Source organism: Struthio camelus, chromosome 9 (genome assembly GCF_040807025.1).
Source record: "Struthio camelus isolate bStrCam1 chromosome 9, bStrCam1.hap1, whole genome shotgun sequence".
In the NCBI taxonomy this organism is placed as follows: domain Eukaryota; kingdom Metazoa; phylum Chordata; class Aves; order Struthioniformes; family Struthionidae; genus Struthio; species Struthio camelus.
The window spans coordinates 10,312,587-10,332,857 of record NC_090950.1 but is presented as its reverse complement, the minus strand read 5'-3'; the positions used below and the strand labels follow the sequence as shown (position 1 = coordinate 10,332,857).

General features: G+C 40.4%; 1 protein-coding gene across 10 annotated transcripts in view; it reads right to left on the bottom strand.

The window, feature by feature from the left end:
- Positions 1-20,271, bottom strand: part of CLSTN2 (calsyntenin 2) — a 595,520-nt gene that overhangs the window by 91,512 nt on the left and 483,737 nt on the right. The window lies entirely within an intron of this gene.

Here is a 20,271-nt window from a genome sequence, read left to right as displayed (position 1 = left end):
TTTGACACCTGAGCTAGCGGGTGCTAGCACATGTGCAAATTCTTGCAGTTCAGTTCCCCAACAGTGAAAAAATTAACAATTCAGAACATGGGCCAGTTTGAAATGTATCTTGTTTTGTTTACATACATATCATCTTTGGAACAGAAGTAGTCTCAAAGGACCAGAGACAAGTGCCCCTTTTGGAAACCTCAGTCACCCACCCACATTCACACACCCATACATGAATGCCTTCTTGTCAGCAAGTCACTCTCTCCCCAGACCGCCTCCTAATGTAATAAAGCCATGGCTTATTCTCAGAGGAATACTATGTAACAACACAGATGATGCAGCAAGGACTAAAAAATTGATTAGGAAGTAAAACACAACATAAAATTAAGAGTCTGGAAGGGGGGGGGGGGGAAAGCAGTTCCTGGTGATCACTTCTTAATCCTTTCTGCTGATGGCAAGGATATGCACGCTGAATTCATTTTCAGCCACTCCAGAAGCCAACTTCAAAAATAAAATATTTATACCAGCACCAATGTGGCTTAAATATTTCTGTGACACATTAAACACAATGCTCTTTTATGAACAAGTCAGTCTCAGGACATGCATTATAGATTCAAAGCTGTCTCCCACTCACATAATCCTTTTCCATTTATTTCCAATTTACAGTTGCAGCCTTTTGGAAATCGCCTTGCCAACCATGTCTCAGTCAACGGCCAAATTCTAAATTAACTCTGAATCTGTGACCCCCCCAACTCAAGTCTGGCTCTTTTCTCTCTCTTTCTATCACAATTTACATTGTTTTTAAAGAAGGTAGCCAGTGAGTTTATTCAAGTGCTGGAGTTCATAATTCTTATTACGGGTGAGAAAGAGAGAAAACATGAAGGATGGAGGAGATTACATATACTCAGAGTACAAATACAGGCAATCAGGATATTCTCTCAACTTCCACTGCATACGTCTCCCTTGACTCTAATGGGACCTGAAGCTGAGCTCTGCAATATGTCGGCTGACATTTAGGCAGACAAATCCCACACTTAACACCTGCAATCAGTCCCGTGAATGTCTTTATGGGATCTGCACACAGATGTTTTAGTAATGATGAGGCAACAGGAAAATACACTAAACACGTGCTCGGACTCAAGGCTCCCGCCACCCGCACAAATGGCATGAAAGGGCTGCGTGGATTTTCAAGCTCTCTGCTACATAAAGCCACGCTCTTTTCTAGCCTTTCTTCAGCTCTCCTTCAGTGAGCCCAAATGTTTGGGCTTAATAAGGCAGAACGGATTTTACCCTGAAAATCAGACTCTGAAAAAGATGAAGACTTTGCGCACGGCGTAACCGTAACGGCGGCCTCCACAGCAGCTACGGACTGCTAGGGAGTAAACCAAGGGCAGAGCTGAAGGGAAGGCTGACGTGAGGCAGTTTGTTCAGCTTCGATCGTGGGCGCTGCTCACTGAGCTTATATCTCAATAAATTGGTCAAAGGTGCCTATGAACAAAAAATTATTCTCATTTCCATGTAACTTCAAAACACATATCTAAAGGAATATTGTGGATTTCAGTTTTATTTTAATCTAACAGAAAAACAACACTTTAAATCTAGGAAGCCTAACAGAAAAATACTATTTGTTCTGTTCTGTAACAGTGGCCTTCCTAGTTCTTAATAATAGTTTTCCTCAGATGCACAATCCATCAATAGAGATCGTAACCCGAGTGTTTTGTGTTTATTATTTTATTGATCCGCTGCCTGACTATAAACAATACAGCATTTTAGACATCTAAGCCTACCGTTCTTAAAAAATAAAAATAGCTAAGGGTAGGAAAACAGGAGTAATCTCCGCTCTATTCTAAATGTTTATCATGTTCTCCTCATTACAAGGCCTGATACAAAACAATCGCAGAGGTCAACCAGGTTCTAATTACTCCTCAGCAAATATTTCAGAAGTCTCTGTATCGTGCAACTATGTTAGATGCTCAGCTACAGAACTCTAATTTTGTCTTTTATATCCCCATTTGCCAAAGATAAAACAATTCCAGCTGCAAAGATGCTAGGAAGTATTTGTTAACACAATGCAACCCCCCCCCGCCCCCCGACATGACACTTCCAGACTGCGCTACAGTCACCTGCTCATACAAAATAAGAACATATATTTTTTAAAATGAGATAAGATTATTTTCAGGAGAAGGATTCTGCTACTGTTTCCACAGAAATTCATTCAAGGAGAAGGTGCCTCTCTAGTTCAAGCCCACTCTCTAAGTCGTGGAACAACCACCTTCTGAACGTGGCCGCCACCCACCTCACTTCTCTTTTTTAGGATGGAGATGATTAGAGTGTCAGTTGCCATGTTATCTTCCCCCCAACAGACAATGTGGAACAAAAGTAAGTTTAGTCCTTAATTTCATTTGAACGAATTTGCCAACAGGTGCTGAGAGGATTGAGCGCTGATAAAAAAGGCAGTGGCGGGAGTCGATTTACATAGCAGTAAGCTGGTGATACCACATAAAGGTGGAAGCACGCCCACGAAATCCTACAGTAATCGCATTCAGGGCCAGGATACACATCCTGAGGGGTTCCGATTGCTTCCTACACAATCTTCTGGTCACAGGATTTAAGTTTAGTAAGAGTTGCCTCATTTGAAAAAAATTCTAATTAAATTCTGGGCATTCGGTTTTCTCTTCATATCATTCCGAGTAGTATTAGCCATAAGCATCTATTAATTTTGAAACCTACGTTACTTTTAAGTTGAGAACTCTGGTAGAGAACCACAGATTACTACCACAGGGATGTTAGTCATCTACCTTCCTCTGTAAGAACTATAATCATTTAGAATATCTAGAAAACAACGTTTCACATTCAGCAACTTTTACATGTAAGATTTGGAGTGCTGATTACAAGCCTTAATCAACAAAATTGTTCTATGAATTACTGCCTTTTATACCAAAAACAAAATTCACACTGCTTTTAACGGAAATAAAAATCCCTAATGTTACTCCTTTAATGTTTGCACAGAACTATTTATTTGAACTCAATTTCAGAAGTTATTGGGGGAAAAAAAAAAAAAAAGAGCCTTGCTGCATACTTACTTTGTCTTTCACAGCTTCTTGTTCAGCTTTTTGAATATCTTCGCTGGAGATATTCAAAACCCGCCTGGACGCGATCCTGGGAAATATGCCCTAGAGGACCCTGCTTGGGAGGCTGGACTAGATGATCTCCGGAGGTCCCTTCCAACGTCAACCATTCTGTCATTCTGTGATTTTTATTAACGAGAATACAGAAGGCTCCAAGTGAAAAGCTGACATCTTTGACACCTGATCATTTCAGCAACACTTAATATAGGGCAACAGTTATATCTGAATCTGTAATTGGAAAACGTTTAAGTTTCATTAACTGCAACCAAAGTTCCTAGCTTGCACTGTTTTCTCCACTGGGCTTATGATTGCTCCTGGCGTTCGGTTTCTACACCTGTGTTCAGGGTATGTGTATGTGTGTGAGTACATGCATATATATTTCTTCCTGCCATTTTACTTGTTTCTTCCTGCCATTTCCTTGTGAACCGTGTGCCGATTTTAACCAAATTTTTAAAAGACGGGTTGCTCCCTACAAATACTATGAAAACATGCAGCTGGCACAATAGACGTTATAGAAACTGTTCAAGGGTGACCAAGAGGTCACATCTCAGCAGATACCCAACATGACGCACAAAGACCTTAATAAACACCCGACAAGACAAGCTTCAGTCCTATCTTGCACCTTCTTGGTACCAGTCAACCAAACATGAGACACAAACCTGTAGGAAGCCAGGCTTCATTAGTTCACTGCTGACAGAATGACTCATTTGTATTCACATTCTGTTCCGACTTCATTAAAAACTCTCTCGACTTTTATTATATTTCTATGCTTATTTTTCTCAGATGGGCAAACAACAGTGTAGCTGACCGTTTCTTTGGAGTAATATCATTGAAGGATGTGATCTTATACTTCCTGAGGTGAGCACACTGTCCCTGAAAGATCCCTAAGTGCCCTAAGGCTCAAAGCCCTGTAACCATGCACACACCCGCCACTGCCCGAGCACAGACCTGTGCTTTGTCCAGGAGAGATGCCACTCAAGTTTCAGCTGAAAGAACACAGACAGAAAGGGGCACTTTGATATCCGCGACCAAGGAGTCACTGAGACCTCCGAAGACCTGCATACGAATGTCAAGGATAACGCTTTTCCTTATGTGCATCCTTCAGCAATTTGATTCAATTACATGGATCAATTGCATTGTAACAGAGGTATTTGAAAACCAGCAGCAGGTCCAGAAATGAAACTCCTTCACATACCACATGGCACAATCAGGCCCCCTAGAATTTAATAAAACACGTATATATTTGCTTATACAGATGACTCTGCTCTTGCTATAACTAGAGGTTTAAAGCCACTCTTGTCAATGACATCAAAGCACTATTAATCTACACCAAATTTCCATCTTTAACCCTTTGCATGTGCTCTCTCCACATATATACGCACATCCAAACACAGGCACGCTACTCTCCGAATATCAATCGTCTATGATCTCTGTTCGCAGCTTGGTGAAAACATGCAGAGAGGCAGTGCAGTTGGGACTACTATTCAACTCAACAGCTGTTTTCTCAGGAATGTAGCACAGATCCTCTGCCTTCAGTCAATGCTTCCCCCCCCCCCCCCCATAAGTTTCGTTAGGGGTTGCCGTTCCCGCCGTTTTCTAATCTAATGTTCCAGGACAACAACTGCACACAAGTTTCTCTCCTCGAATTCTGCAAACATCTCCTGTAGTGCACAGCTACCGGCTTCCTGAGTATCTCAGTGGCACTGTGAAGGTTTACCGCTTTGACATGTTTTTCTACTATAAGCTGTAACTACTGTTTATATAGTTATGCAACACAGAAGGTTGGGTTTTGGGGAAGGCACGGGTAGTGGTTTGGGAAAATAAAGCAATATAATAATTAGAGATGTAAAATATCTTTAAAGTCAGAAAGAAAATAGTATTAAGTAAAGCAGTCACTACTTTGTATGCTTTTCCAGTTCATTCAAGTCAACATTAAAAAGCAGATTGAAATACTAAAATCCAGGAAGCCCTACTGAAATCATAAACAGAGGGAAGCACTGTTATCTTAATAAATTACAACAATTATTATTTTCCTCACATTTAATTTTAGAGGCAGCAAGCTAGAGTCAGCCAAGAGTACAAAACCACTACCTTTACTCTTCTGTTCGCATGGGTTGGCAATCAGAAAACAGAGGAAATTACACTTGCACTTTAAGTGATTCACTGTTGCCATAAGCCCACACCTAACCAACCAAACCTCATTCTTATGTTGATACACAGACCAATTGTTCAGGATGAAAAGATTGCAGGGAGCATACAAGCAGCAGCCTTATCTGGGCTTCTTCTTGGCTCTCTGATAAGCTTCCCAGGGAAGTCACTAAGGTTATGAAGGCGCTCAGCAAGCAAAGCGCTTGACAAATCTGTTCTAGAAGTTAAGGAGCTAAAATGCCGGTAAGAGCATTCAATAAGAAGCTTGTTTTAAAAAAGTAATCTTTACCGACGTGCTCCAATTATAGTGAAAAATATGACCGTGTCGCTCACGTCAGATGATCACGTGGTTAGAGGCGTAACACATCACACCGCACCCTCAGATCTGGACACACCAACCGAGCACTCCAACGTAAATGGTGGAGAATTCATATACGCTTGTCTGAAGCCTGCAATACAACAATGAGCTGGGACACAAAAACACGCAGCAAGGAAATAAAAGTTTCATGCAAATAAAGATGTGCTTAATTACCTGATGGTTATACAGCTCTCGGACACCCTTTATTCTAAAGCACAGAAACAAGATATAGCCACTCACTTATTTCTCCCGTCAGTCAATACAGATCAAATGAATATTCTATTACAAATAACCTCAAACATTTCCTCATCTTTTCTTCTTTCTGAAATCTGCAAGACTCAAGGGAGGAAGAACACAAGAAGATACGATTTTAAGAACAATACCAAAAAGTATAATATCATAATTAACATACAGAGCTCCATGCCCACCTACAACAATGAAATTTTTTTTTAACCTCAAAGCTTTGAGTTTGCAAGTGTCCTGTGGATTCAGAAGCACGTGAGAGGATCACCCAAACAAACATCCAAAGCATGCACACAGCCGCCCAGTTTCATTAGGAGGCTAAGAAAAGGCACCGCACAGTCTCTTTAACACCAGTTACACCATCATCAATGAAAAAACAATTGCTTCGCCACTTTTCAGAATACCATGTAATAACGAACCGCTCGGAAAATAATCCTGCAACCGTGTAGTTAAACCTGCAAATAAAACCTTAAAAAAGAGGAACTTTATCCTCCAGAAGTGGAGCATAATTACTCTGTTCCCAAATGTGTCATTTTCTCATCTACTTTTTCGTAAGTGTCAGTAACGATCAAAAACATACATACCAGTGCTTTTTTACTTCTTCACACAGACCACCTGCGTTATTTTATTAGCGTTCAGTTTAGGCTGCAACATTCACAATCAGCAACTACAGATTTCATGGTCAGGTATCGGAAATCTGCCCCAGCAGATAAGATATCAATTTGCTTCAGTCATCTTTCGGCAAAAACGGAAGCCCAGATGCTACTCCTGCCTTAATTCCACGTCTGCGCCTGAAAGATGGATCAGGAAACTGTTTGCCCTCCAGATTAGTGAGGTCTACACTGATGAAAATAGGAAATCACTTGCCCTGGGAGGCACTGACCCATTTCAGTGCGTACACGCTTTGAAAAAAGTGAACCTGCTTTTGTAACAGAAACCTAGAGGACTTTGCACATACGATCAAAAAGGTTATCTCAATGTCTGCAGTAATTTGTAGCCATTAAGTATTGCTGAGCTGTTAGAAGACAAATGCCAAAAAACATATATAAAAGTAGCTTATCATATCAAGAAGCTAACGATGCATAACGTGACTAGAATTTCGAACTAAATGAAGATCTCGGATTAGGAACACTGGTTAGCAAATAGGTACTGCTCACAGCCTGATAGGCAAACCTAACAAAAAATATTTTCTGCAGCAGGATAGATGCATCAACACGATCTGCTAGAGTCGGCTCCCTCGTGAGAGGTACGGAGACAAATAAGAAAACTCACAGCACTTGGATGAGAAAATTAGCAGCTGTTAGTCTATCGAGGACTCAGCAGACTGACAGAAAAACTTATTTTTTAATTAAACCACTTTCCCTGGGGCCCTATATCAAGACAGACCATTTCAGAGATAAAGCAGCTTGCAAAAAGTTGCATTTATTAAAATTATTCTCCTGAATAACTTTAAATTCATTATTTTAGGGGATAGTTGGCTTTACTCAAAAAGGGAGAGCATTCACTGGGTGACCAGTTCATTTTTCTGCTTACTGTTACTCAGAAGCATCGCTCAGCTTTAACGTGATTTTTTTTACTAGGAATTTTGGACTGGCTAGGGCATTATTTAAGCAGCTGACTTTGCAAGCCAAAGGGCAGGCAGGTACCAGGAGCTAGGGGGGGCCACCACGCAGAGAAGTTCAAAAGCACAAAATAATTCTAAATATGTGGACTGAAACAGAAATGAGTAGCAGGCTTTACAGAAAAGTGATGCAGAAACAAAGGATCGCCTTTTGGTGGCAGCATACATACTATCATCAGCAGACCTGTGTCCTTCCACCATGCCAGTATGTTGAGACAGCCACTTACCAGCTTTTTTCTCAGATTTCTAATTTGAATGATAAGGTCAATAACAACAGGATGCCATGAAAAAGTATAACGGAATCACCTGAGAGCAAAGTGTGGTCATCTGAGGCTATGTGTAAATGGGAATCAGCAGATAGTTGGATACAACCAGCTGAAAGCTAGAAACCAAACGGTCACATTAGCATGGTGCTGGGCTTGAATTAACAGGCAGACCCTGGCTGTCTCAGCGCTAGAAGGCCCCGAGTGAGAGCAAAACAGCTAAGCAAGGACCACAAAAACCCACTGGTTTTTCTTTCTTTCTTTCTTTTTTTTTTTTTTTTTTAAGATGAAGTCAGGACAAAGAAAGTGAGACTAGAATATTCTCAAAAATTAGTATCCAGACATGTCAGGTTTGCAAAAACAGGCACTAGGCAGGTGCAATGCACAATACCTTTGGATACTTGTGGAATTTTCTCAGCATCAACAGCCTATGAAGACAGACATACGAATAAAAGGGAAATTACGAGATTTGGATCTTCTCATTGGCTCCACGCACAGTGAAGTCAGTCAGAGAGGCATTAGGTAGGCTCAGAGGTGTTTCACTTTATGTCCCCGCAAACACAAGTGAGGTCAAACAGCAGGTTATGAAAGGGATAAAGTACTGATACCTCTCCAAGTTTTTCACTCAACTGTTGGCTCTGCTTCAGCCTCTTCTTACAGAGCAGCTTAAATAAAAACCTTAGGAACATTAATTTGATCTTGGCACGGGGCCTAGGCACACGGGCTTAATCTCTGCATCCTGCAGACATGCAACACCGTAGAATACTGAGTTTAATTGTTACAAGAGTACCATGTAGTTCCTCCTGATCATGACTTTTCTCTCCTTTGTTTTTACTTCCACTTGTCTGTCTTCAAAGACACCGAAATACTCAGCCTGAGGTGTAAAATCATGTTTTTGACTGGATCTCCGCACATGAGTTACTTTAGACATAGAAGCCCCTAGTACAAAGCACCATCACAAACAAAAAATAGCTGTGACAGCATCTGTCTTTTTTTAATCAGAGTGGAAATCACATAGTGAAGATAATAAAATTAACCAAAAGGAAAGGTAAATGCAAACCTCCCATTACAAGACCATTTGCCCTCTGATTTGTGTGCGCACTAAGAATTACTATCATTATTTCTAAAAAATACATATTCATATATTATACGTATCACATATATCCCCATATTTATCATGCCCCCCTGAGCCTTACAATCTCCTCGTCTTTTATCTGTGCAGTTCATTTCCTACCATACTACACAGAAATAAGCATCAACACTATTTTCACAGAGATAAGCATCAACACTATTTTATGCTGTCCTGCTCTTAGGCATATGGTTGCTCTCCCTGCCATGATCAATAAGCCATCAAACGGTTCCAGCCATTGACCGTAGTTCAGCCCATAGAAAAGCTGGATTTTCATGCTGAAAAGGGTTGGTGGTGAATCCTCACTCACAGGCGGTTCATTAGAAAGCCTATTTCATAAGGTAGAGCCATCCAAGAGAGACTCCCCACCACAACTTTGCACAGGACGGCCTTACAGCCTACTCACGGCTTAATATTTATACCTCAGAGATGCGAGAAACTCAGCTGAACGAGCCGGCTACCTCAACGTTTCCAAAGCTGCCCTTGAGCAACCACCACCTGATGCCTTCTTCCTGATTTCCGCTAATAACAGCGCAGATAAATATTTAAGCTATACAAAACCTTAACTTTTTGCGAGACAATGACTTGGTCCTGCTCAGAACTTACCAGCCATAACAGTCGCTGATGTATACTGGTGATTCAGATGAAACATCAGCCAACAAAGCAGTTGCATAAAGGCAGACAGTGCAGGAGTACAGGAGTGGCACAGGAGTGCTATAGGGGCGACAACGGTAGGGGATATTCTCCACCAGTACACCTCAGGTTAATTGTAAACATTGTTCTTTTACATATTGGTATGAACAGCAGTAGTATGCATGCGATAACATGAATGTCTCTTGTGGGGTACTGCACCACATAACCCTTCGCTTTAATCTTAAAATAGAAATGAAAAATCATTTTTCCTGAATTGAAACTTGGAGTAAGTTTTTGTACCGGCGCTGATATGAAGATAACTGCACCGGTTATACCAATTGTATGTAGACTGCGCCTAAGATACAGAACAATCGTTAAGAACTCCATAGTAAAAATACGTACTTTGTCCTTTCTGAGACTTACAGTGGGATATCGTATGCATATTAGTCATTCAGCAGTACACCTAGGTTTGTTTTTTAAATAGTGAAAACCACGCCACAGTGAGTTTGACAGGCTTGCTTTTGTGCTTCTTTACCACCAAACGTATTTGAAAACCCCTACTTACTTGCTGTATCTCTTAGGTGTTATCACGTTCATTGCCCTCATCCTTCCCCTTGAGCAGGAGCTATACAGAGGACAGCAACTCTACTATTGGACACTTTGAAGATGATTTTATTTTTTTTTCCAATGTGAATTTAAAAATTATTTGAAATTTTTCATGAAATTGAGCTGTATCAAAACAGCTGCTTTCAGTGAAAGGTCAGATTTTCAATACGGCCCTTCAAAAACACCATCAGAACTGTGCTACAGCATTGACAAGAGTTACCAAAGTATCCACCAAATGCTTTGGCTCTAGCAAAACTAATTTTCATGAAACACTTTTTTTTGCCAGTTCCACTGTAATACTTAATACATTTCCCCTATAAATACTTAATGACTTGCTTGCTCTTTCTGTCTGGCCTCTGCTCCCCCCCTGCTGCCCGTTTCTGATTTTCTGAGAGCTGTTCATGACATGACAAGCAGCTGCCTTTTGTGCCTGTTTTTTACCTTTCAGAAAAACTACCCTTACGCGTTTCCTTAAATGTGTCAGAGACTGGGAATGCTATCCCTACTGAAAACACATAGAGCTTGCCACTGATTACAATGGGTCCAGCATTTCATCCTCGGAGTTGATTCCTACTTTCTTTACGCATGACTCACTACGTTTCTGGTCCTCAAAATACCCGTGATCTCGCAAACGTTTCCAGGAATCTAGGGATATAACAGGGTTTGTTCCCTCACCCTCTGCCTCAGATCAGCGTCAGAATAAGCCACTTGCTCCACACGGCAAACAGAAGTCCAGAGGCTTGCTCACACGCTCGTGAATGACTAAAAATCTGATTGAATTCAATGGGAGGATTTGAAATGATTTCAGTACGGAATGAATCATGCTGCAGCCACATATTTCAGTTTCAACTCTATGCTGAAATATTCCTGGATTTATTATCTATTCCTTTAAATTACTCATAATCTTTATTTCTTTGGCGCATTTAGCATCTCCAGGAGTTAAGACTTTTGTGGGAGTTTTGAGAGGTATTAACTCAATTACAGGAGTAACTCTTTGCACAGTCAACCCTTCAAATGTTTCACAATGTGAACTCCCAAGGATGTTTCTATACCTGGTTTTTGAGTAAATGAGATACTGCACTGAGAAAAAAAAAAAAAAGACCACTTGAAAAGGGAGATTTGAGACAAAAACCACAAACTGGATCTCAACGATTAGATACGAATTTTCCATTGACCTCAACGGCAAAAGGCAATCCCTTGCTGAGTGCTGGTAAAATTCATAATTGCTAAAGGCTAAATTACCCTTAGCTAAGTGAGGCACAATAAAACTAAATCTTACAGCGCAGGAAATGAACAAAGGTTTCACACTTATCAGGTGCTGTTATATATAGTAACAAGGATCTTGCAGAGAGAACGGATTACTTCTCTGTATTCCTTCCTCACCTCCACTCTAGAAAATTAAGACCAAAGCTTATTTTTTATGCTTTAGGAGCTACGACTGAACTTTCTTTGCAATTTAACGTTTAATTTGAAATTAATGGAGTGAAGGATGCAACGGTCAAAACTCAACACGTGCAATATAAAGCAATAAAAATGCAATGCTATAAAAAATTGCACAATAATAAATCATTTCAGCAATTTAGAAAGAGAAAATAAATATCTATATAGTTTTTATTTATCCACTCCTCATCAATGTAAAGCAACAAATTGTTTTTGCAGTTTCTGATGTAAATTATAGATGTACTTTGAGTATTTCTGGTGGGAAACCCAAACAAACTATTTTATCAAGACGCACAGTGAATTCAAAACCATTGCTGTAGTTAACAGAAGACACTATTTAGTGGTATCTGAATTTACATTATCATGACTGGACAAACAGGATTTGAATGACTGTGGTGGCAGTACCACTTTGTGGATGCCTAGCTATCTACTGGACCTAGCTCTGGGAAGCGTACACTGTGTTGACACAGCTTTTAGAATGGTTATTTACAGGCTTGAACTTCCGGGTGTTTTTAGCTGAAAAGCAGAGGAACCCTTAATATCTGCTCATCAACATCAGGTTAAGTCACTGACACTATGAAAAACTAGAACCCAAAGATGCGATCAAACATGTGTCAGGCTCAGTAGGTCTTTTGAAATGGTTTCTTATGATTTAGCTTTCACAGTGAAAGGAAAGTGTAAACATGCCTCCACATGGGGCATGTAAACAAGCCCTCTGCCTGAGATCACCCATCGCTCTGGTCCAGATATTCCGGGGGGGGGGGGGGGGGGGGGTGTTCTTGACCTCTCAGCTTTTTTCCCCTTAAAATCACAACATTTTGTTGTTTGTGATTCTCAGCCTCACATTCCAGACAAAGGGCAACCTGGGAACAAAACTAGTCATTGCTTTTTTGTTTTTAAAGATGAAATACATCTCTTACTCATATCCATTTATTCATAGCATCACCCCCCTGACCTCAGAAAGGTGTTCTCCGTTTTTACAGATGTGAGTGAATGTAACTACAATAATCTATGGTAACAGCTGCAAGTAATACATTTTGAGTCTAAATTTCAGAAAGGATTAATACCTTTTTTAATGTGAACACCACATCCACACTCATTGCTTTAATTGTACATAGACGTTTTAAGTTTAAAAAAAAAAAAAGCGCTAGAGTCTTGCTGTTTATAATCACTGGAGACCTCAAAAGGATGATTTAAGGGTTATTTTTACTCCTGAGTACTCATTAGCATTTAAACCTAGGAACAGACTGCAAAGATGCATGAATACAACCACACTTAACAAGTGATTCTCCAGGCCACGACCCAGGAATATGCAGCTATTTTCATGCAGTAGCCACAGTGTCTTCCCCACAAATTTTATTCTCTTAGTTTGAAAACAGAAGTAAAACGCCTCTGCGGAAAAGATTATATTAAAATAGAACCAAAGCAGCGCTGGACAGTGCGTGCGGAATGACCTTTTACGGGCTGCAGCGTCTACGAGAGATCACACTTGTCTGTCTTGGCTCATGATATCGTTAAGCTAAAATAAATGAAAAAAAATAAAATAGCAATTCGTTTGATTTAAAAAAGGGAAAGTGCGCACTCAAAATCACAACCACAAAGCTAAACTTGCACCAAAATTGCAGGAGCCGTGTAGACAGAATATCTATTAGGTCGGTAGAGTGAGGAAAATTACTATTTCTTACAGTGAAGTCTTCTGCTACAGAGGAGCTGTGTTGGTACAGTGACAAATAAGGTGTAAAGGCATGGACATCAGCACTGGCAACAATTAGTCCGGAAACACTCCATGTATTTTCAACTGTGCCCGTTTTTAAAATGGCTTTAAAAAAAAAAAAGATTCAACAACTCAGAGTGGCTTTTTAAATTATGTACACAAAACGCTAGTAACCCTGGAAAACAAAGATACCGTTTTTCACTGAATAATGTGTTCCTCACTCCATCGTTTTTAAAAGCATTCTGCCAACCTGGAGTCGCAGGAGAAGGAATAACGCATCTCAAGGCAAAACAAGAAACAAAAGAAAGATGACAGAAAGGAAAGCCTTCCAACGAAAAGCCTGAGGGGCCTTGGAATGACTAATAAACAGGTTATCAATTAGGTTCCTGCTTCAGGCCAGGGTTAGTGAAGCTGTTACTCCCAGGCTGAGAGCTAAAACCAAAATGACCATGAATTGTGGAAAATCCCTAACGGGAGAATAACGAAAAGTCAGCTGTCAGCAGGTGGTTACTGAAGGAGAGGACAGGAAGCACCAGAGAACACAGTAAGGTGTCGCCACTCTGTCCGTGACAGGGACCCAGTGTGGCCGTGACCACGGCCTAATTCTGGGAATCACCAACCCATGGAGTTCCACGTACGGGCACGTCCACGCGAACCCTCAGGGGAAGCCTGAGGCAGAGCCAGCCGAGACAGGGCCGTGACTGATCCCAATTGGTCAAACCTCACAGGGATAAGGAACGCTCTAGTTTATGGTCCCAGTCCTACCTCGCGTAGGATAAATACCAGAATTTAACCCTGGCAGACCTAGATCTACCGCTTGGAAAGCATCTTCAGGTGGAGAGACTAGGGAACAAAGCACGTACAACACAGCATACCTCCGAGCCACCATGCCGTTCCTAAGAGAAAAACTCACCAACGCTCAGGTCAGATATCTTGCTTTTCCAACTACAGATTTTTTTTAAACGGAAGAAGCTAGATTTTCAGAAGTCAGAGCCAGCATCCTGGTTTTACCGATTTATCAGGTAGAATAGCTAGGCTGTATTGTACAGCTTATTCTGTGCAGGTCACGATCTCCGGAGTTCACAGGTACGTACTCCCTGAACTAGAAGTTCTATAATTTCATAATTTAATACATATTTTTTCCTTTCATAACATTACCAACTCCCAGGTGCGGAGGGGGACTTCAAAGACTTTGTTCACAATTTGTCTGTGTGACCAATCCCACGATTCTGAGTGAGATGCAGGCGAGCTAGACAGCCTATTCAGGCACGTCGCACTCCCTGGGTCCGCACACTAGACCCTCCTGGGCATCCCCAAGAACCTCTTGCTGTGAAATGGTCAGAACACCGCGCAAAAATATTAAAAGCAACTCATGCAATACTGTGTGCAAGTGTTACAAACACCACCATCTGGCCTGCAAGATCTTTAAGGAGAGCAGGTCTGTCCACAAAGAAGAGAATCATGTTTTACATGTCTTATTTCAAAAAAAGCAACTTTTGGGGTTTAAAATGGAAGTTGCTGAGCCACAGTAAACACCGGAGCTACATCTCCAGTTTTATAATGTCATTATTCACGCTATGGCTTTCCTTTAAAACACTTCCTTAGAAGCGCCTAGGTTGCTCATAAAAATCTATGCATTATGGCCACTGTATTTCTTAAACAGTAATTTTGTTTAACGTTTAAACTTGCAGTCTCAACAGGGTGATTAAAGGTGCAACGGATCCTATTGCTCATGGTTCCAGTCAGACAAAATTTCCTACTACAAGACTCATTTTCTTTTCTTCACACCTTTATTGTCTGGTCTCAGAGTTTCCCTGCCATGACTTCCAAAGCACATTCTTCTTCAGGAACGTCATCAAAATTGGTTCACAGTCACACAGACGCGCACAAACTGTTACCAACAACTCTGACGCCCCCTTCTCCTGCTTCTTTTTCTTTTGTTCAGTGTTTTCTTTACTTTCAAGGGAGGCTTTAAAACGGGATGGTGGACAATATGCAAATTCGGTTTTCAGCTTCTGAGAAACACAGTATTTGGACACATTCAACAAACTTGGCAGATATATCCAACTCTAGCTGTGCAGAGCATGTGTCTGCGGAGCAAGACTTCCTATGAAATTGCTTATCGCAATCTGAGGAATCTATCCGGGCTATGCCAGACCTGAAAAACTGGAAGTTCTCAGTGCCTCCCAGCATGACATTTTCTAACCCTGACATGTTTAAAATTCTTCTCAAAATTTTCCATAAGGAAAGTACTGCACAAATATATCAGCTAATGTATTCACTGGACATGTTCACGCTCACATTTCTTGCAGACCACAGGGCATCACATCATTTTTTCTACCATGGCTGTAGTCAGATCATTCTCTAAGGTCTGAGAGCAAAGACTTAATCCCCAAGTCTTTATGCAATCCTACCCTTTTCAGGTCTCGGAAAAGGACACGTTGTCATATGGGAACCTCAGTCTGGGAGCACATAAAAGATCGCCCTTCCTCACAGTCTTGCAGTGGGGAAGAGAGAGAGATCCTAATTGTGTAGTCACGTTATTCTCTCCTTGGGGTGAGAGGACAATCACAGTGACCCGCCAGCCTCCTTCCCTGATAGCAAGTGAAGTGTTAGTAATAAAATTCCTTTCCATAAGAGGGTTTTTTTTGTTTGTTTGTTTGTTTGTTTTAAGATGGAGAAAAGATCAGAAAAATAATTTGCAAAAACAGGGTAAGGGGGAAGTGGCTGCTTAGTCTCAGATTCTTTGTATGACAGATTAGCTAGTCACATCTCTATTTTGTTGTTTTTTTTGTAGTTCTTCCGGTCTGGTGTTTGATTTGTCAGCTCATTCCTCTGCACTCCAGCTCCCTGGTCTCCCCTGCCTGCCACTCTGCCGTCTGATGCCAGGCAAAGGATGAAAAGAATGACTGCAAGGAAGAGAGCTGAACTAGAGCGGCCGATCACAAGCAGTGCATTTCATCCAATTACTGCATGCAGCCTACTTAAATTATTCAGGTTCCTCTTCTGCTGTTCATCACCTTATGAAGCTTTCTTCCCAAAAGAGTTTTTGTGGCAGCAAATTTGAAAACAACACACACAAATAACGGGGACTAAGTTGTTTAATTGAGAATTTAGTTGCCTGTTCTAGGAGCCTGACTTCTTACAATGTTTCCTATTCAAACCACAGTCTTCTGCTTGGATTGAACAGAAACAACGCATCTCCTACCAAGAGTACAGAATCAGGTCACAGAGAAATTTACTTCTCTGCTCCGAAATGATTTTGTTCACTGTCAGCATTAACTTAGCAGCTGAACCTCACCATTAGTTTTCAATCTGCTCTAGCTGATGAAGTGAAAGATGCTAATAAAGAAGCAAAAATGGGTGAAAAAATACATGAGATACAAAGCAGTCACAGCTAAAAGACTCGGAACACTCATTTTCTCCTTCAGCAAGTCTACCCTGCTCAGAATAAGAATTCAAGTGCATTATGGCACGGAAAATGAAAAAAATAGGTGCCGCCCCCCCCCCCCCCCCCCCCCAAAAAAAATAGCAGGAAAAGAAATGTGAATGTAGAAAGAAAAAAGAATTTAAAACATGCGTAACATTCATAGCCAAAACATACTCTAGGTTATGAAGTTGCCTATTATAATAAATGCTATGACATTTTCTTTTAGAGTGCATTTTTGCTGCCGGTAGGTTTTTTCTTTTTTTCCTTCCTTTCTTTCTTTTTTTTTTTTTTTTTTTTTTTAAAACACCTGCTTTGGATTTGTTATGAAAAGAATGAGAATTGTCCAGGTTTCTATTTGCATGCAACAGCTCACTTCTGAACGTCACACAACGGATGGGCCTGAATACACCTGCTTTGAGTTGCTTTCCAGTCTCTGGGCATTATGGAAACAGTTCTGTTAACCACAGAAATGTTATTGCCTCTTAGATTTTCAAATTATTATATCCATGATGCATTTTCAGGACTGAACTGCTTTACAGGAATCTCTGTTTACCTAACTTCGTGTCTCAAAACCACCACCGAATAGGTCCTACAGTAGGCAAGTTACTAAAATGGCAGCAACGTCTTTTGCTTGTAATACACAGAATAATTCAGTCTTGACTCTATACACGTAGACCTTCCAAAAGGAAATCAATGTCTATAGGAGAAAAAATCCCACTTAAGAGTTCTTTTTTTAACCAACTTTGAGCCCTCAGCTAGCATGGATTTAATGTCTTCTTCAATACTACCCAAGAAAGAATGAAACATACTGAGAATTCTTCTTCAGATAGAACAGAATCACGTAATTCAAAGAACGATTTAATTAACTGCTCTAACTATAGTTAAACCAAGGGTAAATACCACTTCATCAGTCTAGGTACTCTGAATTCATTCTTCAGAATAGATTTTTATTTACAGTATTTTCTCATTCTCTATTACCTTTGACAGTGAACAGTTTGCATTTTTTGCATCATTTAGCTATATAATTTCCCCATAAAGGATTATAAATTGTGCCTTGCAGTTGAGGAACCGAAACAAAGCTTGGAACGACTTACTCAAAATTAAACAGAACTGCTGGTGAAGCAAGGAATTTTAGCTGAATCAGTGCCATCACAGCTGCATTTCAGAACTGTTGGTGGTTATTTGCTATTGCAGAACAGATGCTCATCTTTCTTGTGCTTCCCCTAAAGGTCTTGGTCCCACCTGATGTGATAGGGAAATCTCTGAAGTCACAGAAAACTCTTCCCTAACCACGAGACTTCCTTAAGACTCCTTATGGGGCTGACTGAAAAGCAGTAACAACATGTTTACAATATACAAATGCTTGAGCCATAAATACGGATCATTTTCTGAGGCTCTGTACAACAGACAGTTGACGGAGAAAGCGAGCCCAAAAAGGGAGTATGCAAAATAAAATAAAATGAAACAAAAAATCTGAGCACTAGTGAAAAAAAGAACAACACTGAAAATTAAACAATTAGAAATAAACCCACACATGAAAACGTAAAACTGTAAATTGAACATAAACATATCAGAAACATTGTGAGAGCACTGGGTCCATTTGCATGTTCAGATCGGGAGCAATTAAGCCTGGAAAGACCATACCACAGAGTTTCATACACCATGATCCTTGAAAAAGCGTAGAGTATGCTCATCCTTTCTATAATTCAGAAAAATGTCAAACGGCTGTAGTCCTGCAACATGTGACTGATGTTTCTGCATGCTAGCTGCTAATCACCTGGACAAAATCAATTCCCTTGTCACACTACTCTCATTTAACATCACAGAAATGGCTGAATAGGTTAGGAACGACACATAAAGGTCACTGACACGTGGTCTCCATGCTAACAACATAGCGGTGAGGCCAGGAAGCAATCAAAGATTGCTCAAAATTGCAGAAAAGACGACACTGTAACCTTCTTTGCAGCTTTTGAGTCCAGCTCATAGACAGCAGCAGCTGGGCCTGCCAGGACAAGGTTGTAGGCTGCACCTTCCTTCCCCAAGTCAAGCACAGGGCGAGGAAGTCTTTGCTCAGCCTTCGCAGAAACGCAGCTGCACAGGGCTTGGTGAGATGGGCTTTAGGCAAAGTGAGTATTTTTCACTCCCAGTCTAAAACAAAGCTTCAACTTGAGTAGCTTCATCTCGCGCAGAGACACTGACCAACGGGCACTTCAGAGCACAGCATTTCCTTGATTCGGAGGAAGTAGTCTTGATTGCAGTTTGTTCGATCTAAGGACACGCTTGAGTGCATGCTAGTAAATATATTCAGTGGAACTGGGTAGTACTATTTGCTTCCGGATGGTAGCTGTACTTCTTTAAACATGCAATTGCATAGTGCTTTAACTTCTAAACATTCCTTGTTGCTTAAGCTTTATTACCATCCCTATTTCCCGTTTTACGTAAAAGGATTCTTTGTCCAAGCAGTATTTCAAAATGCGGTATTTTTTTTTCAGGTTAGGAACTCTTATCTGACTGAAAGTTAAAAGGCATTCCAAAACACTTTTCTCAATTGTTCTAGTCATTAACTTGGGGGGAAACGTCCTTTATAGGTTTAATACTTCACATCAAAATCCTGTAATGTGCTTGTGGCACTTTTCTATATGTATTTACTATATATTACATGATTCAGCAGTCTGAAAGAAAAGACTGAATGAAGCAAGCAAAACCTCCAAAGAGAAGATGTGAAAATGAAAGGTATTAAGAGAAAAAGTGAAGAGAGAAAGCAGAAATGGGGTGTATTTCAAAATGATCATGCTTTGATTTTAATTTAACATTTAATTAGCTCCTCCACAAGGAATAAAATGAAACATTCAGCGGATTAAGGGAAAACAGGATCCAGAGACTCGAAATTACACTTCTGAAAAATTAGATTTTTCCATCTGTGCAGTTCAGTCTGCACAGTAATACGTATTTTAATATGCCTCACCGTTCAGCTTCAGAGGACAGTCCTTAATGGCAGAGTTCGAGGTTTTTCTGGAAAGACGGATCTGAAGTCGGTGGAATGGAAACATAATGGAGATTCTGCTACGCCAAAACATATATAATTCAATTAGCACACATGGCTGAAACCCCCAATGAAATTAATGAACTGCACTGTCCAATTCCAATATGCCTTTGAAATAAGATTCAACTTACGTAATTATTAATGGAATAATTAATGTTCCCAATAATTGACAGGCCTCACTTTAGCTGTCATTCATTTGCTCGTTTACATGACAGACTGCTCTTTAGAATAGGGAGAATGCTTGTGATACGCTTTTTTCCCCATTAGGTAGGCAAAGGTTAAGCAGCAGAGGTATATGGACATTTAAAACCAAATTGTGTGGCAGAAAGTCAGGCAGGACTTGCCAACTACCGTTCTTGTTATTAACTCTACTATGCAGTTCTACCACAACTTTGCCTTGGTGGATTACAAACAGGAATGGTATGCTGAATTTTGCAGATGGCAGAATGGTATCTCCGTGAAGTTTTTGAAAATCTGATTCATGGAGCTTAATATGGTTTTAGCAAAATAATGACAGGAATATTAAA